Source organism: Nerophis ophidion, linkage group LG08 (genome assembly GCF_033978795.1).
Source record: "Nerophis ophidion isolate RoL-2023_Sa linkage group LG08, RoL_Noph_v1.0, whole genome shotgun sequence".
NCBI classification, from domain to species: Eukaryota; Metazoa; Chordata; class Actinopteri; order Syngnathiformes; family Syngnathidae; genus Nerophis; species Nerophis ophidion.
Window position 1 is genome coordinate 16668740 of NC_084618.1, and position 19423 is coordinate 16688162.

Here is a 19423-nt window from a genome sequence, read left to right on the forward strand (position 1 = left end):
AGTACATAAACAGTCGCCTAGAATAAGATGGGTTCAAAAAGGGGGCGTGATTAGTGGCGGCAGCAGGTGGGGACACTAACCAATCAACAGCTACCAGTGTGTATGATCAGCGCACCTAGCAACCAGAATGTAAACAAAGGACGGAACGTGCCAAAAACGTGACTTAAGACAATCATTGGAACCCATCCATCCATCCATTTCCTACCGCTTATTCCCTTTGGGGGCACTGGTGCCTATCTCAGCTACAATCGGGCAGAAGGCGGTGTACACCCTGGACAAGTCGCCAACTCATCACAGGGCACAATCATTGGAACCCATCCATTTTTTACCGCTTATTCCCTTTGGGGTGGCGGGGGGCGCTGGTGCCTATCTCAGCTACAGTCGGGCGAAAGGCGGGGTACACCCTGGACAAGTCGCCACCTCATCACAGGGCACAATCGTTGGAACCACTTTTTACAATTAAAGCTGGGCTTGTTGTCATTTTTTTGGGGGGCGGAATCTGAAGACAGAATCAAAACGAATATGTTTTTTTTTTTACTGGTTCACTTCTTTTTACACCTGTGTGACGATTAGGGGCACTCGTAAACCTGACCCTTCGTTAGAACGTCGGAGAGTCCATAAGGCTGGACTGAAGCGCGGCAAACATAGCGCTCTTAGCATACCGTGGAGTACATAAACAGTCGCCTAGAATGAGACGGGTTCAAAAAGGGGGCGTGATTAGTGGCGGCAGCAGGTGGGGACACTAACCAATCAACAGAAACCGGTGTGTATGATCAGCGCACCTAGCAACCAGAATGTAAACAAAGGACGGAGCGTGCCAAAAACGTGACTTAAGACAATCATTGGAACCCATCCATCCATCCATTTCCTACCGCTTATTCCCTTTGGGGTCGCTGGTGCCTATCTTAGCTACAATTGGGCGGAAGGCGGGGTACACCCTGGACAAGTCGCCCCTTCATCACAGGGCACAATCATTGGAACCACTTTTTACAATTAAAGCTGAAGACGGACTCAAAATGAATATATATTTTTTTACTGGTTCACTTCTTTTTACACCTGCGTGACAATTAGGGGCACTCGTAAACCTGACCCTTCTTAAGAACGTCGGATTTACACCCCTAGTGTGGTGTGTAAATTCAAAATAAAGATGGAGGAAGAGTCTTCCTTCTTCCTTTTTGAAAAAGCGGGCGCCTTCCATCCTGGTTCCTCCCGCGCAGCCATTGTCTCCTTGTTGCTAAGCCATCAGCATCCTCGGAGTCAGAAGTGCTACCGCGGCCACGCCCCTTTTTCCATCATCCAGCAGAAGAAGCCCGCGATCATGGCGAGGAGGAGGGAAGGGGGGTTAATAAAAAAAAAAAAAAAAAGGCGCCACGACGAGTCGCGACTTACCCGGGCCTAGTTGGCGCGGCGCCGAGCCGTCATTGTGAGCGCGGAGACGGCGAGATTCACATGTGCGTGGACGGAGAGTCTCCCGCCACACGACACGGCCGGGCTCTCCTGTTGTTGTCCAGCATCGCCATTGCTCTCTCTTTCGCCGACGGGCCGTGACGTCACGGGATGGGCGGGGCAGCGCACACGCACGGGCGGGGGGGGGGGGGGGGGGGCGCGCACAAAAAGGCATCATTTGACACTTTTAAGCTCCGCCTACTTCAACGGGCAAATTTGCATGTTTTAAAGATCGATTCTTTGCGGGTGGGGCGGAAATGGCGTTTCTCGCGTGCAGTTATCTTTGTTGTCCACCAGATGGTGCTGTTGCTCACGAAAACGCTGGAACGGAAAGGAACGAGAGTTCAGATTAAAACTTGGCGGATAGCAAAGTTTTTAAAAACATGTTCTTGCCACACATAGGATCTTGGACTGAAGTTGCCTCTTTGTTACTTAAAAACAGCAGAATGTTCTCGTCACATAAAGGATCTTTGACTAAAGTTGCATTTTTTGAAATAGGTCCTTAAAAACAGCACGTTTCTTGTCATATAGAAACATGTTCTTGTCACATAAAGGATCTTTGACAAAATTTGCATGTTTTGAAATAGGTCCCTAAAAACAGCATGTTTCTTGTCATATAAAGGATCTTTGACTAAAGTTACATGTTTTAATTAGGTCCTTAAAAACAACATTTTATTGTCACATAAAGGATATTTGAGTAAAGTTATTTTTCTTAAATAGGTTCTTAAAAACAACAGCAACATTTTATTGTCACATAAAGGATCTTTGACTAAAGCTAATTTTTTATTAGGTTCTTAAAAACATTTTATTGTCACATAAAGGATATTTGACGTAAGTTTTATTTGTAAATAGGTCCTTAACAACAGCAACATTTTATTGTCACGTAAAGGATCTTTGATTAAAGTAGAATTTTTGTTATAGGTCCTTAAAAACAGCAACATTTTCTTGTCATATAAAGGATCTTTGACTTTAGTTGTTCTTCGTTACTTAAAAACAGCAGAATGTTCTCTTCACATAAAGGATTTTTGACTAAAGTTGTATTTTTAATTAGGTCCTTAACAACAGCAACATTTTATTGTCACATAAAGGATCTTTGACTAAAGCTAATTTTTTATTAGGTTCTTAAAAACATTTTATTGTCACATAAAGGATATTTGACTTAAGTTTTATTTGTAAATAGGTCCTTAACAAGAGCAACATTTTATTGTCACGTAAAGGATCTTTGATTAAAGTTGAATTTTTGACATAGGTCCTTAAAAACAGCAGCATTTTCTTGTCACATAAAGGATCTTTAACTTTAGTTGTTCTTCGTCACTTAAAAACAGCAGAATGTTCTCTTCACATAAAGGATTTTTGACTAAAGTTACATTTTTGACATAGGTCCTTAAAAACAGCAGCATGTTCTTGTCATATAAAGGATCTTTGACTAACATTCTATTTTTAAGTAGGTCCCTAAAAACAGCAGCATGTTCCTGTCATATTAAGGATCTTTGACTAAAGTTACGTGTTTTAATTAGGTCCTTAAAAACAACAACATTTTATTGTCACATAAAGGATCTTTGACTAAAGTTGCTTCTTTGATACTTAAAAACAGCAGAATGTTTTTGTCACATAAAGGATCTTTGACTAAAGTTACATTTTTGACATAGGTCCTTAAGAACAGCAGCATGTCCTTGCCACACAGAGGATCTTTGACAAAAGTTGCTTCTTTGTTACTTAAAAACAGCAGAATGTTTTTGTCACATAATGGTTCTTTGACTAAAGTTAGATTTTTGACATATATCCTTAAAAACAACATTTTAATGTCACATAAAGGATCTTTGAGTAAAGTTATATTTTTAAATAGGTCCTTAACAACAGCAACGTTTTATTGTCACATAAAGGATCTTTGACTAAAGTTAATTTTTTAATTAGGTTCTTAAAAACATTTTATTGTCACATAAAGGATCTTTGACTTAAGTTTTATTTGTAAATTGGTCCTTAACAACAACAACATTTTATTGTCACGTAAAGGATCTTTGATTAAAGTTGAATTTTTGACATAGGTCCTTAAAAACAGCAGCATTTTCTTGTTACATAAAGAATCTTTGACTCTAGTTGTTCTTCGTTACTTAAAAACAGCAGAATGTTCTCTTCACATAAAGGATTTTTGACTAAAGTTACATTTTTGACATAGGTCCTTAAAAACAGCAGCATGCTCTTGTCATATAAAGGATCTTTGACTAACATTCTATTTTTAAATAGGTCCCTAAAAACAGCAGCATGTTCCTGTCATATTAAGGATCTTTGACTAAAGTTACATGTTTTAATTAGGTCCTTAAAAACAACAACATTTTATTGTCACATAAAGGATATTTGAGTAAAGTTATTTTTCATAAATAGGTTCTTAAAAACAACATGTTCTTGTCACATAAAGGATCTTTGACTAAAGTTGCTTCTTTGACATAGGTCCTTAAGAACAGCAGAATGTTCTCTTCACATAAAGGATTTTTGACTAAAGTTACATTTTTGACATAGGTCCTTAAAAACAGCAGCATGCTCTTGTCATATAAAGGATCTTTGACTAACATTCTATTTTTAAATAGGTCCCTAAAAACAGCAGCATGTTCCTGTCATATTAAGGATCTTTGACTAAAGTTACATGTTTTAATTAGGTCCTTAAAAACAACAACATTTTATTGTCACATAAAGGATATTTGAGTAAAGTTATTTTTCATAAATAGGTTCTTAAAAACAACATGTTCTTGTCACATAAAGGATCTTTGACTAAAGTTGCTTCTTTGACATAGGTCCTTAAGAACAGCAGCATGTTCTTACCACACAGAGGATCTTTGACAAAAGTTGCTTCTTTGTTACTTAAAAACTGCAGAATGTTTTTGTCACATAAAGGATCTTTGACTAAAGTTACATTTTTGACATAGATCCTTAAAAACAACATTTTAATGTCACATAAAGGATCTTTGACTAAAGTTGTATTTTTAAATAGGTCCTTAACAACAGCAACATTTTATTGTCACATAAAGGATCTTTGACTAAAGTTATATTTTTAAATAGGTCCTTAACAACAGCAACATTTTATTGTCACATAAAGAATCTTTGACTAAAGTTAATTTTTTAATTAGGTTCTTAAAAACATTTTATTGTCACATAAAGGATATTTGACTTAAGTTTTATATTTAAATAGGTCCTTAACAACAGCAACATTTTATTTTCACATAAAGGATCTTTGATTAAAGTTAAATTTTTGACAAAGGTACTTAAAAACAGCAGCATTTTCTTGTCACATAAAGGATCTTTGACTTTCGTTGTTCTTTGTTACTTAAAAACAGCAGAATGTTCTCTTCACATGAAGAATTTTTGACTAAAGTTACATTTTTGACATAGGTCCTTAAAAACAGCAGCATGTTTTTGTCATTTAAAGGATCTTTGACTAACATTCTATTTTTAAATAGGTCCCTAAAAACAGCAGCATGTTCCTGTTATATTAAGGATTTTTGACTAAAGTTACATTTTTGACATAGGTCCTTAAAAACAGCAGCATGTTCTTGTCATATAAAGGATCTTTGACTAACATTCTATTTTTAAATAGGTCCCTAAAAACAGCAGCATGTTCCTGTCATATTAAGGATCTTCGACTAGTTACATGTTTTAATTAGGTCCTTAAAAACAACAACATTTTATTGTCACATAAAGGATATTTGACTAAAGTTATTTTTCATAAACAGGTTATTAAAAACAACATGTTCTTGTCACATAAAGAATCTTTGACCAAAGTTACATTTTTGACATAGGTCCTTAAGAACAGCAGCATGTTCTTGCCACACAGAGGATCTTTGACTAAAGTTGCTTCTTTGTTACTTAAAAACAGCAGAATGTTTTTGTCACATAAAGGATCTTTGACTAAAGTTACATTTTTGACATAGATCCTTAAAAACATTTTACAGTCACATAAAGGATCTTTGACTAAAGTTGTATTTTTAAATAGGTCCTTAACAGCAACATTTTATTGTCACATAAAGGATCTTTGACTAAAGTTGCTTCTTTGATACTTAAAAACAGCAGAATGTTTTTGTCACATAAAGGATCTTTGACTTAAGTTACATTTTTGACATAGGTCCTTAAGAACAGCAGCATGTTCTTGCCACACAGAGGATCTTTGACTAAAGTTGCTTCTTTGTTACTTAAAAACAGCAGAATGTTTTTGTCACATAAAGGATCTTTGACTAAAGTTACATTTTTGACATATATCCTTAAAAACATTTTACTGTCACATAAAGGATCTTTGACTAAAGTTGTATTTTTAAATAGGTCCTTAACAGCAACATTTTATTGTCACATAAAGGATCTTTGACTAAAGTTGCTTCTTTGATACTTAAAAACAGCAGAATGTTTTTGTCACATAAAGGATCTTTGACTAAAGTTACATTTTTGACATAGATCCTTAAAAACATTTTACTGTCACATAAAGGATCTTTGACTAAAGTTGTATTTTTAAATAGGTCCTTAACAGCAACATTTTATTGTCACATAAAGGATCTTTGACTAAAGTTAATGTTTTAATTAGGTTCTTAAAAACATTTTATTGTCACACAAAGGATATTTGACTTAAGTTTTATTTCTAAATAGGTCCTTAACAACAGCAACATTTTATTGTCACATAAAGGATCTTTGACTAAAGTTATATTTATAAATAGATCCTTAACAACAGCGACATTTTATTGTCACATAAAGGATCTTTGACTAAAGTTAATGTTTTAATTAGGTTCTTAAAAACATTTTATTGTCACACAAAGGATATTTGACTTAAGTTTTATTTCTAAATAGGTCCTTAACAACAGCAACATTTTATTGTCACGTAAAGGATCTTTGATTAAAGTTACATTTTTGACATAGGTCCTTAAAAACAGCAGCATTTTCTTGTCACATAAAGGATCTTTGACTTTACTTGTTCTTCGTTACTTAAAAACAGAAGAATGTTCTCTTCACATAAAGGGTTTTTGACTAAAGTTACATTTTTGACATAGGTCCTTAAAAACAGCAGCATGTTCTTGTCATATAAAGGATCTTTGACTAACATTCTATTTTTAAATAGGTCCCTAAAAACAGCAGCATGTTCCTGTTGTATTAAGGATCTTTGACTAACATTCCATTTTTTAAATAGGTCCCTAAAAACAGCAGCATGTTCTTATCATATAAAGGATCTTTGTCTAGCATTCCATTTTTAAGTAGGTCCTTAAAAACCGCAGCATTTTCTTGTCATATAAAGGATCTTTGACTAACATACCATTTTTGAAATAGGTCCCTAAAAACATCAGCATTTTCTTGTCAGATAAAAGATCTTTGACTAACATACCATTTTTGAAATAGGTCCCTAATAACATCAGCATTTTCTTGTCATATAAAAGATCTTTGACTAAGATTCCATTTTTTAAATAGGTCCCTAAAAACAGCAGCATTTTCTTTTCATTTAAAGGATCTTTGAATAATACTCCATTTTTTAAATAGGTCCCTAAAAACAGCAGCATTTTCTTGTCATATAAAGGATCTTTGACTAACATTCCATTTTTTAAATAGGTCCCTAAAAACAGCAGCATTTTCTTGTCATATAAAGGATCTTTGACTAACATTCCATTTTTTAAATAGGTCCCTAAAAACAGCAGCATTTTCTTGTCATATGAAGGATCTTTGACTAACATTCCATTTTTGAAATAGGTCCCTAAAAACAGCAGCATTTTCTTGTCAGATAAAGGATCTTTGACTAACATTCCATTTGAAATAGGTCCCTAAAAACAGCAGCATTTTCTTGTTAGATAAAGGATCTTTGACTAACATTCCATTTGAAATAGGTCCTTAGGTAATGTGCAGGCAAAGATATGTTGTCTGGGTGACAGAAAAGTAGCACCACTGTGACCCCAGGATGCAGGGAAGGTAGGTAAAGTGCAGGTAAATATATGTTGAATGGGTAAAGGCAGGAAACACCAGTAAAAGTCGGTCCCGTTAGCTTTTATTTCTTTTATGGTTAGCTTTTTGTCTTAGCACTTTTTTGCTGACTTCCTGCCAAGCCGACACCTTCGCCGCCTCATCAAAGGCGGCTACGTCGCACCCACCGTTTAGTTTGTCCTAGTCCGGAGTCCGGGACCCTGAGCTGCTGCTGTCCGTGGTCTCCCGCCGCCTGGGAGTTGCCACGCCGTCCTCGCACAGGAAGCTGGACAACGGACGCCACGGTGGGATAAGAACATCCCCCAGGGCTCCGAAGTCGTCCTCGCCACAGCCGCCGCACGTCTTCTCTACCTGCAAAGTTTTCAAGCTAGGTGCTAAAAATGTTCAAGCGAGGTGCTAAAGATGTTTGCCGTAGGTGCTAAAAATTTGCCAACTAGGTGGGAAAATTTCTGTGCTAATTGCTAAAAAAATTTCCAAGCAAGGTTCTAAAAGCTTAAACAATTTCTCAGCTATGTGCTAAATGTTTTCACGCTAGGTGCTAAAGAATTTCAGCGAGACGCTAAAAATTTTCAAGCGAGGTGCTGAAAATGTTCAAGCTCTATGCTAAAGATTGCGCGAAGTGCAAACATTTTGCAAACTAGGTTGTAATAGCTTTAAATAATTTTACAGCTAAATGTTTTTGCGCTAGGTGCTAAAAATTTTCAGCGGAACGTTAAAAGTTTTCAAGCTAGGTGCTAAAAATGTTCAAGCGAGGTGCTAAAAACGTTTGCGCGAAGTGCTACATTTTTGCAAACTGGGTTGTAAAAGCCTTAAACAATTTTACAGCTAAATTTTTTGGCGCTAGGTGCTAAACATTTTCAGTGAAACGTTACAAATTTTCAAGCTAGGTGCTAAAAATGTTTGCCGTAGGTGCTAAAAATTTGCCAACTAGGTGGTAAAATTTCTGTGCTAGTTGCTAAAAAGATTCCAAGCAAGGTTCTAAAAGCTTTAAACAATTTTACAGCTATGTGCTAAATGTTTTCACGCTGGGTGCTATGGAATTTCAGCGAGACGCTAAAAATTTTCAAGCTAGGTGCTGAAAATGTTCACGCTTTATGCTAAAGATTGCGCGAAGTGCTAGAATTTTGCAGACTAGGCGGTAATAGCTTTAAATAATTTTACAGCTAAATGTTTTTGCGCTAGGTGCTAAACATTTGCAGCGAAACATTAAAAGTTTTCAAGCTAGGTGCCTAAAATGTTCAAGCAAGTTGCTAAAGATGTTTGCGCAAAGTGCTAAAATTTTGCAAACTGGGTTGTAAAAGCCTTAAACAATTTTACAGCTAAATTTTTTGGCGCTAGGTGCTAAACATTTTCAGTGAGACGTTACAAGTTTTCAAGCTAGGTGCTAAAAATGTTTGTGTTAGGTGGTAAAATTTCCGTGCTAGTTGCTAAAAAAAGATTTCAAGCGAATTTCTTAAAGCTTTAAACAATTTTATAACTATGTGCTAAGTGTTTTTATGATAGGTGCTAAACATTTTCAGCGAAACATTAAAAATTTTCAAGGTAAGTGTTAAAAATGTTTGCGGCAGGTGCTAAAAATTTGCCGGCTGGGTGGTAAAATTTCCCTGCTAGTAGCTAAAAAAATTCAAGCGATGTTGTAAAAAGCTTTACACAATTTTACAGCTATGTGCAAAATGTTTTCACGCTAAGTGCTAAACATTTTCAGCGAGACGCTAGAATGTTTCAAGGTAGGTGCTAAAAATGTTCAAGCTAGGTGCTAAAGATGTTTGCACAAAGTGCTAAGATTTTGCAAACCGGGATGTAAAAGCTTTAAACAACTTTACAGCTGTGCTAAATGTTTTCACGCTAGGTGCTAAAGAATTTCAGCGAGACGTTAAAAGTTTTCAGGCTAGGTGCTGAAAATGTTCAAGCTAGGTGCTAAAGAAGTTTGCTCAAACTGCAAAAATTTTGCAAACCAGTTTGTAAAAGCTTTAAACTATTTTACAGCTATATGATAAATGTTTTTGCGCTGGGTGCCGAAAATTTCAGGGAGACGCTAAAATTTTTCAAGCTAGGTGCTAACAATTTTATAGCTAAATGAAAAAAAAATGTTGCGCCAGGTGATAAAAGTTTTCCAGCTAAGGGCTAAAATATTTGCGCTATTTGCTAAAATAATTCCAGCGACTTTCTAAAAGTTTTTGAGTTAGATGTTAACAATTTTGCATTAAATGACAAAAACTTTCCATGTCAGTGCTAAATTCCATGCTAGTTGCTGACAAAATTTAAGCTACATTAAAGGCAGGTGCTAACAATTTTCCAGGTCAGTGCTAAACGTTTTGCACTAGGTGCAGGAAATTTCCCAGCTAGGTGCTAACAATTTTCCGGTTCATTGCTAAAAGTTTTCATGCAAGATGCTAACAATTTACCAGCTAGGTTGTAATAATTTTACAGTTAATGCTAAGTGTTCAAGCTAAGTGATAACATTTCCACGCTGTTTACATAAAACATTTGACAGAGTTTCTAAAAGTTTTTGAGTGAGATACTAACAATTTTACAGCTAAATTAAAAAAAATGTCATGGTCACATGGTGAGGTCACATGATCCAACATGAAAATGCGTGCTGCCGATTCCCGCTTGTCTGTCCCCGCATGTGATGCAGGTGTCGTGTTGCTATGACAACAAAACACTGATTATGTTTCTTTAACAGCAACAGAACCTTCCAGAAAGAACATACAGTACTGTTCAATGAATACTGCAAAACTCAATATTACTAGCTTAGGACAGACAAAATAACTTTAAATATATATTTATATATATGTGTATATATATATATATAAATATATATGTTTACATACATACTGTACATTTATGTATTTATATATATAGTAGGTCTAAATATATATGTATAAATATATATATATACATATATATATTTATATATATAAACAAATATACACATATGTACATGTTTATACATATATATATATATATATATATATATATATATGCATATATAAATGTATATATATAGTATATGTATAGTATATACAGCATTTGTGCATATAATTTCATATGTTTGTAATTTTATATATATATATATATATATATATATATATACATATACACATATATATATATACATATATGCTTATATATATGTATTTATATTATAGATATATATATGTGCATATATATATATATATATACATATATATATATATATATATATATATATATATAGTATATCAAGCTTTTTGTGCATATATATAAATATATATACATACATACATACAGTATATACAAATATACACATCTATACATATACATAAATATACACATATGTACATATACATTTATACATACTGTACATATATACGTACATATATGAACATGTTTATATATATATATAGTATATGTATAGTATATCAAGCTTTTGTGCATATAATTTGATATATTTATAATTTAATATATATATATACATACATACATATATACATACATACATACAAGAATACACATCTATACATATATATATATACACATTTATATATACATATTTGCTTATATATATGTATTTATTTTATAGGTATATATATATATGTGCATATATATATATTTAGATATATCCAGTATATCGAGCTTTTTGTGCATATATATAAATATACATATATACATACATACAGTATATACATATACATAAATATATATGTAAATATTTATTTACATATACATGTATTTAATGTAGGTATAATATAAATATTTATATATTTATTTTATAAAAAATATTTTTTAATATGTACATTTATGTATTTTTAAAAACTGTATACACTTGTTATTTTACACATTTATTTTAAAATATACACACACACATATATATATATATATATATATATATATATATGTATATATTGGCGACTTGTCCAGGGTGTACACCGCCTTCTGCCCAATTGTAGCTGACATAGGCCCCAGCGACCCCAAAAGGGAATAAGCGGTAGGAAATGGATGGATGGAGATATATATATATATTTTTTTTTTTTAATATGTAAATTTGTATTTATTTTCTAAAAAGTGATTATATATTGTAATATGTACATAGATACATTTTTGATACATACATTTTGTTTTATTTCTGTGATTTGCACTTTATATAAATGTCTTAATGCCCTAATATTACCTGCCGCTTCCGGTGGTCTTCTTCCCACTCTGGCTGGTTTCCGGTTCGGGTCTTCTTCGTCTCCTCTGAGCGTCTTTTTCCGCCGCGGAACTGAAATGAGAAGCAACTAAAGTTCAGGTGAAGAACTTTTGACGCTCTCCTCCAGAACCGCTCCGGCACCAGCGGGCCTCGGCGTCCACCTCGCCCGCCGCACTCACCTCCTCCCGCGGGGAAGAAGCAGTCAAAGGTCGCTCGGCCTGCTCGCCCATCAGCACCATGACGGCGCCGACGCGTCCGCCTTCCGCCGACCGACCGCCGCCTCCACTCTGCGGCGAGAAGGCATGGGAGGACACGCCGGGCTCCGGAGCATTTGGACCGGCAAGAATGTGGGAGAAAAGCCCGACGGAGGAGGAGGCGGGGCCGGGAAAGGGGTGGGAAATGAGGAAGTACCCCCTGCTGGTCACTAAAAGAACTGCACCATTCAATTATTTTGCATTATGAATTTGATTTTTCTGTAAAAAAGTAATAATTATATATTTTTATTTTCTCAAATAATCCAATAATAGATTATTAAATTTTTCCATGTAAATCAAAGCCCTCCAAAAAATAATTCTGTACATTAAATCCATTTTACCACTATTTTTTCCCCCCGCATCTTTTGAGTCATTTTATTGTAATTGACAGTATTGGCCACTAGAGGGCAGCCGTGTCCAAAGCGTAAGTATGACCGAGCTCAATTATTGAAACTACTCCTATTTCAAAATGTACAAATTGTACCTAATTGAAATGAATAACTATTGGGTTAGCAAAATAATCCAAAATAAATACATGCAACACAATAAAAACATATTGATGATTGATATATAAATTTAAAACGCAACTGTAAGGTTAGCATAGGAGGAGAGGAGCCAACAATAAATCATTCTTCTCATATTGTTACCAATATGACCACGCCTGAAATATGGACATTTTTATTACTTTTTAATACGTACATTTTTTTCAATACACATTTTTTTATTTGTTCATGTATCAATTGAATACTTGTTTTTTGTAAATTTTTGATAGTTATTTTTGTTTATTGTGTGCATTTTTTTAAACTAACAGCGTTTATATGTAATTTAATCATTCCAATACGTACATTATAATTTTTTAAAAATATGTACATTTCAATTATTACCTTAATACACTCATTCATTAAATACAATTTTTTTTAAGTTTTCAACATACACTTATTTTTTATTACGAGTATTTTTCAAAATTGTAAACACTTTTTTATTGTATTTATTCATTAGATGTACATTATATATTTTTTTAATATTTACCTTTCATTTTTTATCTTATTACACTTATTTTTATTACGTACAATTTTTATACATATATAGATTTTTTTTCAATGTTCACATTTCTATTTATTCGTGAATTTATTAAATACATTTTTTAAACATCCCCTTATTTTTTATTATGCATATTATTCAAAATTGTATATACTCTTTCATTGTTTTTATTCATCTTTAATATGTACATTATAATTTTCCATTTTACATATGTATTTTCTAAATTTATTTTCATACTTCACTAATTTGTATTTTTTAATACTTAACATTTTTGAAAATATGTACTTTTGATACAAACACTTATTTTTTATTGTTTGCATTTTTAAAAAACTGAAACACGTTTATTTTACATTTAATCCTATCTTCATTCTAATTTTTTTTTAATATGTACAATTCTGTTATTTTCCTAATACACTTATTTTACATTTTGAAATTACGTACAATTTCCATCCATCCATCCATCATCTTCCGCTTATCCGAGGTCGGGTCGCGGGGGCAGCAGCCTAAGCAGGGAAACCCAGACTTCCCTATCTCCAGCCACTTCGTCTAGCTCTTCCCGGGGGATCCCGAGGCGTTCCCAGGCCAGCCGGGAGACATAGTCTTCCCAACGTGTCCTGGGTCTTCCCCGTGGCCTCCTACCAGCTGGACGTGCCCTAAACACATCCCTAGGGAGGCGTTCGGGTGGCATCCTGACCAGATGCCCGAACCACCTCATCTGGCTCCTCTCGATGTGGAGGAGCAGCGGCTTTACGTTGAGCTCCTCCCGGATGGCAGAGCTTCTCACCCTATCTCTAAGGGAGGGACCCGCCACCCGGCGGAGGAAACTCATTTCGGCCGCTTGTACCCGTGATCTTATCCTTTCGGTCATGACCCAAAGCTCATGACCATAGGTGAGGATGGGAACGTAGATCGACCGGTAAATTGAGAGCTTTGCCTTCTGGCTCAGCTCCTTCTTCACCACAACGGATCGATACAACGTCCGCATTACTGAAGACGCCGCACCGATCCGCCTGTCGATCTCACGATCCACTCTTCCCCCACTCGTGAACAAGACTCCTAGGTACTTGAACTCCTCCACTTGGGGCAGGGTCTCCTCCCCAACCCGGAGATGGCACTCCACCCTTTTCCGGGCGAGAACCATGGACTCGGACTTGGAGGTGCTGATTCTCATTCCGGTCGCTTCACACTCGGCTGCGAACCGATCCAGTGAGAGCTGAAGATCCCGGCCAGATGAAGCCATCAGGACTACATCATCTGCAAAAAGCAGAGACCTAATCCCGTGGCCACCAAACCGGAACCCCTCAACGCCTTGGCTGCGCCTAGAAATTCTGTCCATAAAAGTTATGAACAGAATCGGTGACAAAGGACAGCCTTGGCGGAGTCCAACACTCACTGGAAACATGTCCGACTAACTGCCGGCAATGCGGACCAAGCTCTGACACTGATCATACAGGGAGCGGACTGCCACAATAAGACAGTCCGATACCCCATACTCTCTGAGCACTCCCCACAGGACTTCCCGAGGGACACGGTCGAATGCCTTCTCCAAGTCCACAAAGCACATGTAGACTGGTTGGGCAAACTCCCATGCACCCTCAAGAACCCTGCCGAGAGTATAGAGCTGGTCCACAGTTCCACGACCAGGACGAAAACCACACTGTTCCTCCTGAATCCGAGGTTCGACTATCCGGCGAAGCCTCCTCTCAAGTACACCTGAATAAACCTTAATGGGAAGGCTGAGGAGTGTGATCCCACGATAGTTGGAACACACCCTCCGGTCCCCCTTCTTAAAGAGAGGAACCACCACCCCGGTCTGCCAATCCAGAGGTACCGCCCCCGATGTCCACGCGATGCTGCAGAGTCTTGTCAACCAAGACAGCCCCACAGCATCCAGAGCCTTAAGGAACTCCGGGCGGATCTCATCCACCCCCCGGGGCCTTGCCGCCGAGGAGCTTTTTAACTACCTCAGCGACCTCAGCCCCAGAAATAGGAGAGTCCACCACAGATTCCCCAGGCACCGCTTCCTCAAAGAAAGACGTGTTGGTGGGATTGAGGAGGTCTTCGAAGTATTCCCTCCACCGATCCACAACATCCGCAGTCGAAGTCAGCAGAACACCACCCGCACCATACACGGTGTTGATAGTGCACTGCTTCCCCTTCCTGAGGCGCCGTATGGTGGTCCAGAATCGCTTCGAAGCCGTCCGGAAGTCGTTTTCCATGGCTTCCCCGAACTCTTCCTATGTCCGAGTTTTTGCCTCCGCGACCGCTAAAGCTGCACACCGCTTGGCCCGTCGGTACCCGTCCACTGCCTCCGGAGTCCTATGAGCCAAAAGAACCCGATAGGACTCCTTTTTCAGCTTGACGGCATCCCTCACTGCTGGTGTCCACCAACGGGTTCTGGGATTACCGCCACGACAAGCACCAACTACCTTGCGGCCACAGCTCCGATCTGCCGCCTCGACAATAGAGGTGCGGAACATGGTCCACTCGGACTCAATGTCCAGCACCTCCCTCGTGACATGTTCAAAGTTCTTCCGGAGGTGGGAATTGAAACTTTGTCTGACAGGAGACCCTGCCAGACGTTCCCAGCAGACCCTCACAATGCGTTTGGGCCTCCCAGGTCTGTCCGGCATCCTCCCCCACCATCGCAGCCAACTCACCACCAGGTGGTGATCGGTAGAAAGCTCCGCCCCTCTCTTCACCCGAGTGTCCAAAACATAAGGCCGCAAATCCGATGACACAACTACAAAGTCGATCATGGAACTGCGGCCTAGGGTGTCCTGGTGCCAAGTGCACATATGGACACCCTTATGTTTGAACATGGTGTTTGTTATGGACAATCCGTGACGAGCACAAAAGTCCAATAACAAAACACCACTCGGGTTTAGATCCGGGCGACCATTCTTCCCAATCACGCCTCTCCAGGTTTCACTGTCGTTGCCAACATGAGCGTTGAAGTCTCCCAGTAGGACAAGGGAATCACCCGGAGGAGCACTTTCCAGTACTCCCTCGAGTGTACCCAAAAAGGGTGGGTACTCTGAACTGCTGTTTGGTGCATAAGCACAAACAACAGTCAGGACCCGTCCCCCCACCCGAAGGCGGAGGGAGGCTACCCTCTCGTCCACTGGGTTGAACTCAAACGTGCAGGCTTTGAGCCGGGGGGCAACGAGAATTGCCACCCCAGCCCGTCGCCTCTCACTGCCGGCAACGCCAGAGGGGAAGAGGGTCCAATCCCTCTCGAGAGAACTGGTTCCAGAGCCCTTGCTGTGCGTCGAGGTGAGTCCGACTATATCACGTACAATTTTAATATATAAATTTTGTTTTATTTTTTTCAATGCATACATTTTTATTTATCGTTTCACTTTTCAATACATAATTTTTTTTCAACATTTATATTTGTATTAATTTTTATTTTTCTAAACATCCCCTTATTTTTATTGCAAATATTTTTCAAAATTGTAAACACTTTTTTAAATTGTATTTGTTCATGTTTAATATGAACATTATTATTTTCATTTTAAATATGTATATATATTTTTTATTTCTTTTCTTAATTCACTTATTTGTATTTTTTAGTACTTAACATTTTTGAAAATACACACTTTTGTACTCACTGGGTGTGAGTTTTCCTACCGAGGATGTCGTGGTGGTTTGTGCAGCCCTTTGAGACACTAGTGATTTAGGGCTATATAAGTAAACATTGATTGATTGATTGATTGATTTTAGTTTTTTCCGACTTACATTTTTTAAATTACGTGCAATTTTAATACATACATTTTGTTTTATTTTTTCAATACATTTTTTATATTTATCGTTTCACTTGTCAATACATAAATTGTTTTCAATATTTGTATTCTTATTAAAAAATTTTTTTTTATACATACTCTTATTTTTTATTGCAAATAGTTTTCTATATTGCAAACACTTTTTTAAATTGTATTTATTCATGTTTAATATGTACATTATACTTTTCATTTTAAATATGTATCTTTTTGTTCATTTTCTTAATTCACTTATTTGTATTTTTTTAATATTTAACATTTTTGAAAATATGTACTTTTAATACATCCTCCTTTCTTTTTTAATGTGTACATTTATGTATTTTTTTAAAAACATTTTATTTTAGTCATTTATTTTAAATAAATACATATATATATATATATATATATATATATATATATATATATATATATATATATATATATATATATGTATATATATATACACATATATACATATATATATCATTATTTAAAAAAATATATTTTTCAATATGTACAATTTTATTTATTTTTCTAAAAAACAATTGTATTTTTTAATATTTGCATAGGTACATTTTTGATACATACATTGTGTTTTATTTATAACTCTCCTCCCTGCAGCTGTCAGATATCCCAGTAGGAGAAGTAGAAGTGTGTAAAAATAGTGTCAGATAAAAGTGTCGCTAAGTGCTGTGCTTGAAAGCATGTCCGCTCTCATGAGTTGTTCGGAGTAAGAAAAGTGAGCTGCCATTAGAAAACATGTCACTGTCTGCCGCACATAAATCAACAACACCCGCAACTGCCTGCCAGACACACACACACACACACACACACACATACAAACACACACACACACACACACACACACACACACACACACACACACACACACACACACACGCACACACACACACATACTTGGATTTCTGACCTTCTTGAGACCTCCGAAAAATGTCTCTTTAGGACCACCCTTTCTAGATGTATAAACATATATAACATTAATAATATACACATACTATGCAAATATAAAAAAGGTAAGCTTTCAGTTCTTTATTTTTTGTTTTTAATCTTTATTGTTAACTAAAAGTAATTACAGTATGTCTCTGTACACATATTCATTTATTTTTGTTTTGTTAATTTTGGCCAACGGGGGCGCATTTCAATTTCCTACACACACTTGTTATTTCATATTTTGACCAGATGGGGAAGCCCTTCAAATGTTTACACACACTTGTTATTTCATATGTTGGCCAGACGGGGGAGCACTTAAAATGTTTACACACACTTGTTATTTCATATGTTGACCAGAGGGGGAAGCCCTTCAAATGTTTACACACACTTGTTATTTCATATGTTGGCCAGAGGGGGGGGCACTTAAAATGTTTACGCACACTTGTTATTTCATATGTAGACCAGAGGGGTGGGGGGAGCATTTCAAATGTTTACGCACACTTGTTATTTCATATGTTGGCCAAAGGGGGGGAGCATTTCAAATGTTTACGCACACTTGTTATTTCATATGTTGACCAGAGGGGGAAGCCCTTCAAATGTTTACACACACTTGTTATTTCATATGTTGGCCAGAGGGGGGAGCACTTAAAACGTTTACGCACACTTGCTATTTCATATGTAGACCAGAGGGGTGGGGGGAGCATTTCAAATGTTTACGCACACTTGTTATTTCATATGTTGGCCAAAGGGGGGGAGCATTTCAAATGTTTACGCACAGTTGTTATTTCATATGTTGGCCAGAGGGGGGGAGCATTTCAAATGTTTACGCACACTTGTTATTTCATATGTTGGCCAGAGGGGGGGAGCATTTCAAATGTTTACGCACACTTGTTATTTCATATGTTGACCCGAGGGGGGGAGCACTTCAGATGTTTACGCACACTTGTTATTTCATATGTAGACCAGAGGAGTGGGGGGAGCATTTCAAATGTTTACGCACACTTGTTATTTCATATGTTGGCCAAAGGGGGGGAGCATTTCAAATGTTTACGCACACTTGTTATTTCATATGTTGACCAGAGGGGGAAGCCCTTCAAATGTTTACACACACTTGTTATTTCACATGTTGGCCAGAGGGGGGGAGCACTTCAAATGTTTACGCACACTTGTTATTTCATATGTTGGCCAAAGGGGGGGAGCATTTCAAATGTTTACGCACACTTGTTATTTCATATGTTGACCAGAGGGGGAAGCCCTTCAAATGTTTACGCACACTTGTTATTTCAGATGTAGACCAGAGGGGTGGGGGGAGCATTTCAAATGTTTACGCACACTTGTTATTTCATATGTTGGCCAAAGGGGGGAGCATTTCAAATGTTTACGCACACTTGTTATTTCATATGTTGGCCAGAGGGGGGGAGCATTTCAAATGTTTACGCACACTTGTTATTTCATATGTTGGCCAGAGGGGGGGAGCATTTCAAATGTTTACGCACACTTGTTATTTCATATGTTGGCCAGAGGGGGGGAGCATTTCAAATGTTTACGCACACTTGTTATTTCATATGTTGACCCGAGGGGGCGAGCACTTCAGATGTTTACGCACACTTGTTATTTCATACGTTGACCAGAGACGGGAGCACTTCAAATGTTTACGCACACTTGTTATTTCATATTTTGACCAGAGTGGGGAGCCCTTCAAATGTTTCCACACACTTGTTATTTCATATGTTGACCAGAGGTTGGGAGCACTTCAAATGTTTACGCACACTTGTTTTTTCATATGCTGACCAGAGGGGCAGCTCTTCATATTTTTACACAAACTTGTTATTTCATATGTTGACCAGAGGTTGGGAACA

At 37.0% G+C, this 19423-nt stretch overlaps 1 protein-coding gene across 2 annotated transcripts in view; it reads right to left on the minus strand.

The window, feature by feature from the left end:
• LOC133557419 (TNF receptor-associated factor 2-like) overlaps positions 1 to 11941 on the minus strand; it is a 52991-nt gene extending 41050 nt beyond the window's left edge. The window contains exons 1-3 of one of the 2 annotated variants that reach the window (XM_061907866.1): positions 11737 to 11941; positions 11540 to 11629; positions 7554 to 7737 (exon numbers count right to left, since the gene is read on the minus strand). The gene's annotated coding sequence lies outside the window, so the exon portion shown is untranslated. Of the gene's footprint in view, positions 1 to 1389; positions 1550 to 7553; positions 7738 to 11539; positions 11630 to 11736 lie in introns of those variants that run through there. The other variant, XM_061907867.1, reaches the window with a different exon arrangement.
• Between the last annotated feature and the right edge of the window lie 7482 nt (positions 11942 to 19423).